Source organism: Nannobrachium achirus (assembly GCF_963921795.1).
Source record: "Nannobrachium achirus genome assembly, chromosome: 21".
NCBI lineage: Eukaryota > Metazoa > Chordata > Actinopteri > Myctophiformes > Myctophidae > Nannobrachium > Nannobrachium achirus.
Window position 1 is genome coordinate 54,607,356 of NC_137828.1, and position 8,420 is coordinate 54,615,775.

Sequence of the window (8,420 nt, forward strand, 5' to 3'; positions counted from 1 at the left end):
CTTCAGTCCGCACATCACAACCCCCTGCTGGTGGGTGGTGTGTAGTGTGGACTGAACCCGGAGATATTTTATTTTATTTCAAGCGCGCCTGAGGAGCGGGCGCATTGAATGGGCCAATCAGGGCTGTAGACTTGAGGCACGTGGTATGCTGGTCCGGTCCCAGCCCCCTCCCTTCGGAGCTGTTCTGCCCACGTGAGTCTCCCTAGTGGACTCTGATTGGTGCTCTTGTGCCCACGTGAGCCGCTAGTGGACTCTGATTGGTCCGTGAAAACTGTCATGGCGGAGTCAGATTCGACTCGAATTCTTTTAATAAACTATAAAATAGTGCCGTTTCAACACGTTTTAATACCATTTTGCACTAACGTAAACATGCAGTCATATAATATGTTATGAGAAATAACGTATTTTTGCAATGTCACGCCACGTCGCCGTTCTAAGCGTGTGTGTGTGTGTGTGTGTGTGTGTGTGTGTGTGTGTGTGTGTGTGTGTGTTTGTGTGTGTGTGTGTGTGTGTGTGTGACGTCAATAGGCTTTGGCCCGCCCACGCTGAAGTAGAATCTCCGTCCACAATCTCAGACTCTCTCCCGAAGTGAAACGTAGTGATGAGTCTGGACGCTTGCAGTCAGGCTACATCCACCCTGCACAAGCACTTGGAATTGTAGGAGTTGGCATTACATTTAGTTTGACTCGATCTATTCCATTTTGAAAATAGCCAGTCTACATGCTCACAACTCCTCTCAAAGCGAGGCATTGTAAGCACGTAGATCTGCTATTTTCACAATTTCTGCTTCAAAATGTTGCCAATGTGACCAATGTTTGACCAGAGGTACAAAAAAGGTTTTTAAAGTCCTAAATTGTCATCTTAGAAATGTGGAGATACATGTGAATAAGGTTTGGTATATTGTGTAGACCAATGGCATTATTTTCCTGTCTGGAACCTGGAAAGATGGACAGAGGAGAGATGAAATGAGACAAAAGGGGCTGAGATACAGACACACACTGACAGGCAGACGTGGGTTGGGTATACAGTATATACATTATATGGCTCAGTGGGTAGAGTGGCCATCTGGGAATCGGCAAGATCCTCGGCTCTTCGCGGCTTTGTCCATGTGTCACCTCTCAGAGATCACTCCCAGATTTACACTGGCAGCCAAATCCAGCCTGAATCAGATCTGAGCCACATCCAGATTGGAATCTGATGTGTTCAAAAGAGTCATGTGACCTGTTAGACTCATTTAAAGCAATCAGATTTCAATCTGGATGTGGCTCAGATCAGAGCACAATTTGATACAAAATGGGAAAAAGAAAGAAAGAAGAAGAAGAAGAAGTAGAAAAGGACAAACAGCCCAGAGTGATAACCAATTTTGGTACTTGACATTAACCATCTTGTTGGTACAGATTAGCTCTGGTCCAGCGTAATGGAGTTCTCCCCGCTATGTTCGTCTACCTCCGCACCTCCTTGGCAAAACCGGAAAACACGTTTGTCTGGTCCGAAAATAACAAAAACTGTTTCGCAGTGGACAGTTGAAAGCTTACTCTACTTAGTGGATGCAGACTGGGCCCCCGACCACACACTTAAAATAAATGTATAGGGCGAAATGAAAAATATTCCACCGGATGGAGACTCCATTTCTTCTATTTTTTTTTTTTACTATTTGTCATTGCCATCATGGCGCCAACTCACTACTGCTGCGCAGGTCAGAGGACCACATTAACAGAGCATATAGTCTCATTGGGTGCTATTCAGCTCTGTGATAACCTGACTCCGCCAGATGGTGGCAGCAGTGCGTACCGCCTTTCCTTACCATCTGGGACCTCTCGGGGAGAGTTGATAACGCCCGTAAAGTCCCAGGCCGGACAATCAGCGGCAGCTACGGGCGGGCTCTGAGCGGCTCTGAGCCAATAGAGTCTGACTGCAGACCACGTCGAAACCCAGTAGGCGGATTCCGGGTGTAACGTCCTGCAGACAGGCCAATATGAGGTGGTTGGAGTTGGCACTCCCAGACTGTGATAGACAGACGGCCCCATCCAATCACCTGCTGAAGAACTTGAAAAAATGGCCCGCCTCCCACATCGGTTTGGTTGGAATGAATCCAGATGGTAAAGCAGGGCGGTATGCAGGCATACGCACTGCTGCCACCATCTGGCGCAGTCAGGTTAGCTCTGTGATGTTGGAATCGCTGTTAAGTAAAAACAGTCTTCAACCAGGAAGTGTCTCCGTCAGGTGGAATATTTTTCATTTCGCCCTATAAATGTATTTTAAGCGTGTAAACTAGGCCAAGAAAGAAATGCCACATGAAAAAAAAAATCTATAACAGGCCGATTCATGTTTACCTACTGTATACGGTAACTGCACCAATCTGTGCTCTCCCTAGAGGATAAAACAACTGGAGGAAGATTTTTTTTTTCAAGATTTTATATTACTCTTTCAGATTGTATTACAATGTCATGCATGGTTCACATGATCTCTATAGTCATGGGATGGGATCTGTTTTCCTGATTGGCTAATATTGACATCTAAAGTTTGCATGAGTAGCCTGTTTTAAACTGAATGTAGCAAATAGGTTATTGTGGGCACATTGCTGGCCCTCAATAACCTACCTGACCTGGTGGAGGACTGGAGACCTTTGCTCCGAGGAGCACTTTTTCGAACCCCTAGTTGCTCCCGATGCAAGGCACCAGGTTGGTAGCCTGACACTTCAGTCCGCACATCACCACCCCCTGCTGGTGGGTGTGGTGTGTAGTGTGGACTGAAGCTGCACACATTTTAATCTATTTCGAAAGCGCCCAAAGAGCGGGCGCATTGAATGGGCCAATCAGGGTTGTATGCTTGGGGCACGTGTGTGGCTGCTCCGGTCCCAGCCCCCTCCAAACAGAGCTCTTGAGCTCACGTGAGACTCGCTCGTGGACTCTGATTGGTGTCCTCTGCCCATGTGAGAGTCTAGTGGACTCTGATTGGTCCGTGAAAACTGTCATGGCGGAGTCAGACTCGACTCGTATTATTTTAATAAACTATGAAATAGTGCCGTTTCTTCACGTTTTAATACCATTTTGCACTAACGTAAACATGCAGACATATAATATGTTATGAGAAATAACGTATTTTTGCAATGTCACGCCACGTCGCCGTCGCGTGTGTGTGTGTGTGTGTGTGTGTGTGTGTGTGTGTGTGTGTGTGTGTGTGTGTGTGTGTGTGTGACGTCAATAGGCTTTACCCCCCCCCCCGCCGAAATAGAATGTCTGCCCTCAATTTCAGACTCTCCCCCCACGTAGTGTGGTGATGTCTGGCGCTCGCAGTCAGGCAACCAGGTTGGTGCCTTGCATGGTTTCCTCTGCCATCGGTACATGAATGTAATCCACAATCTCTGTAAAGCGCCTTGGATAAAGGCGCTATATAATGCACCATTTACCGAGTTCTCTTCATATGAAAAAAAAAAACTGTGACTTTCAAATAATGCTATTTCTTTTTCCCCCCCGATTATAAATATTACATGCTCCCTTTACATTGGTACTCACACATTTTATAAATATGTGACTGTGGCTGAAGAAAAGGTAGGCTGTAGGCTATAACAGTATATATCCCCATACATTTCATGCACATTTAGTCATTTATGCTGCTAATTAATGCACTTATTTTGCATTACATACTACATTTATGTTTGGATTTGAAATGTTTCACTCTTTATTTTCACTCTCATTATGTATTTAAAATGCAATGTGTGGGAAATTTGCACAAAAGAATTTCAACATAGGCGGGAAAAACAATAAGCATTTATGGCTTGTAGCCATTAATAATGCACAAGCGGGACATTCTCATGGAGTTGTACATGTACACAGTGTACTCGTTATAGGTTCTGTCCCTTTGAAGATCAGGTACGGTCCCTCCCGCTGCTCTTGTCGATCTCACAGACTTTTGTATTGCGTTGGCTCTGCCTTGAAACAGTGCCCACGGCCCACTGCGAGACAGGAGGCGGATTAATGTCTCTCCTTTGAAAACCTCGGTCACATCTCCTCTCTCTACCTCAACCACCAGAATAAATCTCAAGTTTGCCATCTGTCACCACCACCCTCCACCACCGTGCTTTGACTAATGTCCAGTGTGGCTCCGAGTACTGGACTTGTTTTTTTATCCCAAAAAGGAAAAAAAAATCAACTGAAGGAAACAGACAGAAGAGAGGGGGGGGAGAGAGAGAGAGAGAGAGAGAGAGAGAGAGAGAGAGAGAGAGAGAGAGAGAGAGAGAAGAGAGAGGGAGAGAGGGAGAGAGGGAGAGAGATGGAGACCGGGTTTGAAACCTGAACTCTCCCCGTCTGGTCTGTCTGTCTGCGTGCCAAGAAACAGATATTCATAGAGGAGAGGATGGAGGGAAAATGGGGGAGGAGAGACAGAGAGAGAGTGGGGGGGGGGGGGGGGGGGGGGGTCACCTCAATGTAAAAAAAGAACAGACATAAAATCATTTCCACAGGGCTATTCCCCTATTCTAAATGAACACAATAACAACCTCAAGCTGCGGTTGACATTATGTTTAAAGTTATACTATGTAACCTTTTTAATAAAACAAATCTTAAAATTGTCCTAACTATTAAATCGCTAAAGTTTTAGAACACCCACTCCGTTAATTTCAGCCCCAAAAGCCTTTTCTTTATGTTTTCTACATAGCCTTGACAGGGGCTGTATTTCCCGGCAAAATGATGTCATCTCCCACATGATACACTACCGGCCAATCACAGCGCAGATCATACACCACCGGCCAATCACAGCGAGTCTTGCTGTCTCTTCAGGAAGTAGCTTCCCTCAGCAACTGTGTTCCCTCAGCAACTGTTGGTCCGCGGACCCCCGTTCCGGTGGTCCGCGGCGACTCCGGCCGAAAAAAGCAATACCGCTACTGACCACTAGTTGAGCAGCTTCCACAGTACAGCTTTAAGTACTGTGGATCTAACCACCATTTGAAGAAGTGTGTAATTAATACATGAAGGGAGGATAGTTCAAAGACTGTCTGCTGGCTATACGTACAGTAAATTATACAACAGGTAGTCGGGCTCTCAATGGAAAACAGGCTCTCCAACAGTGCAGTTAATGAGCACCACTGCACTGTATCATCAAGCAAAGAATTCAGCTGTGCGCTCTCCCTCTCCCCACACTATGCTAGGCGGCTAGGCTAGCAGTTTTCATGTGAAGTTCAAGGACATAGTCGCTAAATGAGACATTAAAAAATTACAAATTACAATGAAATGAAGTTGACGTGTTTTTTTTAAGGGCAACAGTTGTATTATCGCAATATTACATTATCGCAATATTGTCATGTACTGACTCTGGTGTACCTTTATTGTGTAGTGATGTCCTAGTGTTTTCCTGTTTTACCTTGTAACCGTTACCTGTCTTGTCACACCTCACTGATTAGTCATGTTCACCACCTGTGTATTGTTAGTCTTTCAGCCAATCATGTCTAGTCAGTTGTCTATTTAAAACCTCCTGTGTTCAGTGTTCCTCTTGTCGGGTTATAGACCATGTTGCTGTGTGTTCCTGTCTACGTAACCTGCTGTTAGCCTGTTTATTATATGTCTTCTGTAAGTGTGACTTTCCCCTAGTTTAGTATTTTCCCAGTATAGTTTAGTGTCCAAGTCTACTTCCTTGTGTTTCCTGTTTATTGTTAATAAATCACCATTGATCAACTTCATCTGCTGCCTGCCGTGTTCTGCTACTGGGTTCTCCACTTTTGCCTCACACCGTGACAAATATTACACTTCAGCCCTGACTACGGAACTCGCCTTCGGCTCGTTCCTGCAGCAAGGGCTGTCGGGGCCAAATAACCGCGATAATGCACACCCTCTCGTGTAATATTGCTTAATTAACACACTGCATTTTTGCTCTATACTGACCTGTGTTGTACAATCAAACACGTGCACTACATGATGAAATCAATGGCTGTAGTCAACGTTTCTTGTCCAGGAAAGTGCTGTCCTTGAAAATATAGTGGTATTTTTAGATTTCCCTACTTCTCTATTTAGCTAGACATAATGTCCCAAATGAGGCCTACGATGCTAGTGGATAGTGCTTATTATGCACTAGCATCATAGACCTGTAAATTGAGCACAGGCCTTCAGCATTCATTTTTCCTGTTCTAAATATGGTATTTGATTTGCTCTAACGAGGCTCATCAAGAGCACTCAGCAGATAAGGGGAGAAAATCTGAGAAAAAAAGAAATAATAATGTTAAAGAAAACAACCATATAGATTATCATTTGAGTAACTTCTGAAACCAGCCAGATGTCTATTTCATGAACATAATGAGATGACGTTGTCAAAAATATGATGTGCTGAAAGGTGCTTTTACTTCCATATGCCACAGCAGCTGTAGACGTGTGCTGAATGTTGAGGACCCCCCAACCCCCCCGCAAACTGATGACTTGTTGTTGTTGTAGTGCTGCTGAGCTTCAAACACACATGATGCCTGTTAGACAGTGGTGGAAAAATGTACTCAAGTGAAAGTATCAATACTGCAATGTAGAATAGCCTACTGTTAAGTAAAAGTCTGTAATTCAAAATTGACTTGAGTAAAAGTACAAAAGTATTGGTATCAAACTATCAAAAAGTACCAAAAGTAGAAAGTACCTTATGCAGAAAGTCCCATTTCATGTTTTCAAATGTATAAAATCCTTTTGAAAGTAGCTTTGTGAGCATGTAGATCGGCCATGGCACCCCAGTAATCGTCCCTAGTAGAGAGTTACAGAAAAAGTACAATCCATGGCCTGATCAGTGTTACTCCGTCCGTCCGTCCGTCCGTCCGTCCGTCCGTCCGTCCGTCCGTCCATCCATCCATCCATCCATCTTCAACCGCTTATCCGGAATCGGGTCGCGGGGGTAACAGTTCCAACTGAGACCTCCAGATTTCCTTATCCCGAGCAACTTCCTCCACTCCCTCAGGGAGTATACCGAGGCGTTCCCAAGCCAGTTTGGAGATATAATCCCTCCATCTGGTCTTTGGTCTGCCACGGGGTCTCCTCCCAGTGGGAGGAGACCCCGTGGATACTGTACATTAGACATATACACAGTAGCTTTTGAGATCGCATTATCGTGTCACCCCGTTGGCTTGCAACAACAAGAGAGCTTCGTATCTCCACATTAAGAGCCACTCCAACATGATCTCCCAACCTCCACGTTAAGTAAGTAAGGTAAGTAGCCTTGGGAGCCAGTGGTTGAAGAACCATGTGGCCAATAGACCGGTTTCTTGTTTACAAACATTGAGACTAAATGCACAGCTGAATGTATCATGTAATCAATTCCCACCAATCCCCAAACCTGTTGTTTTGGGGAGCGCTGCATGGTTTCTATTTATTGGCTAATTTTGGTACCGACCCATCAGTGTGACGTGGACCAGAAACCCGTCTATAGGTCAGGGGCTAATCTCCTGTTTCCTTAGCATGTTGCAGCTTGATGTACAGTACAAGTACACCCCATAGACATGATGCTAATATGTTGCACAGACTTTCCTCCAATCCAACCCTTGAGTGCTCGGCAGCGAGGCATTCGGCCCCATTTTAGTCTTTGGCATGATTCGACCAGGAATAAACCCTGGCCTTTCAATCTCAGTGCGGACACTCTAACCACAAGGCCACATACTGTAAGAACCACTCCAAAAATGTTCTCCCTGACCTCCAAAGTAAAACCACTTAAGTCTGAGACCTCATATGGCGCTCGGTGGCGCTGTGGTAAAGGAGCTAACTGTAACTCACCATGGTGCATCTGCATCCGGCTTTGTCGAGCGATTGACAACAACAACAAAAAAGCCTTAGATGCCGATCTATAAGCTCACAATTCACCACGATTTACGACATGCATAAATTAGGCCACCAAGGCCTAGGCTATTTTGGATAGTTTTTGCCTGCAATGACATGCCCAAAATAGGGAGGTCAACCACTCCAACAATGCTTCTCTCTTTAGAAACAGTTCATCATTGTGCGGATATGACAGGATGTCTTTAACTGTCCTTGGTGCTATTAAACTTGTCTGAGCGCAAGCATACAATAGACTGTAGAGTCCTGGACACTGGAGAAGAGCAGCGTTTATGAGAGCCCACTTAGCCCACAGACAGCAAACCATTTCCCCACTGACACCATGGGCAGTGGGCACACATTACTGATTAATGAAAAGCCAATTTCAGACAGCCTTATCGATCTGCATGAGGACCCTCTGCAGAGCAAGGTATTTGCCCAGGGAAGACAAAATGGCTGATTCCAAGCAGAAGGAAGAATTAAACAGCCTTCATTGGTTTGTAGGGCATTGCCATTGGGCATAGCCAAGGATTGGTGTGTGTGTGTGTGTGTGTGTGCGTGTGCGTGTGCGTGTGCGTGCGTGCGTGCGTGCGTGCGTGCGTGCGTGCGTGTGTGTGTGTGTGTGTGTGTGCATGCGTGCGTGCGTGTGTT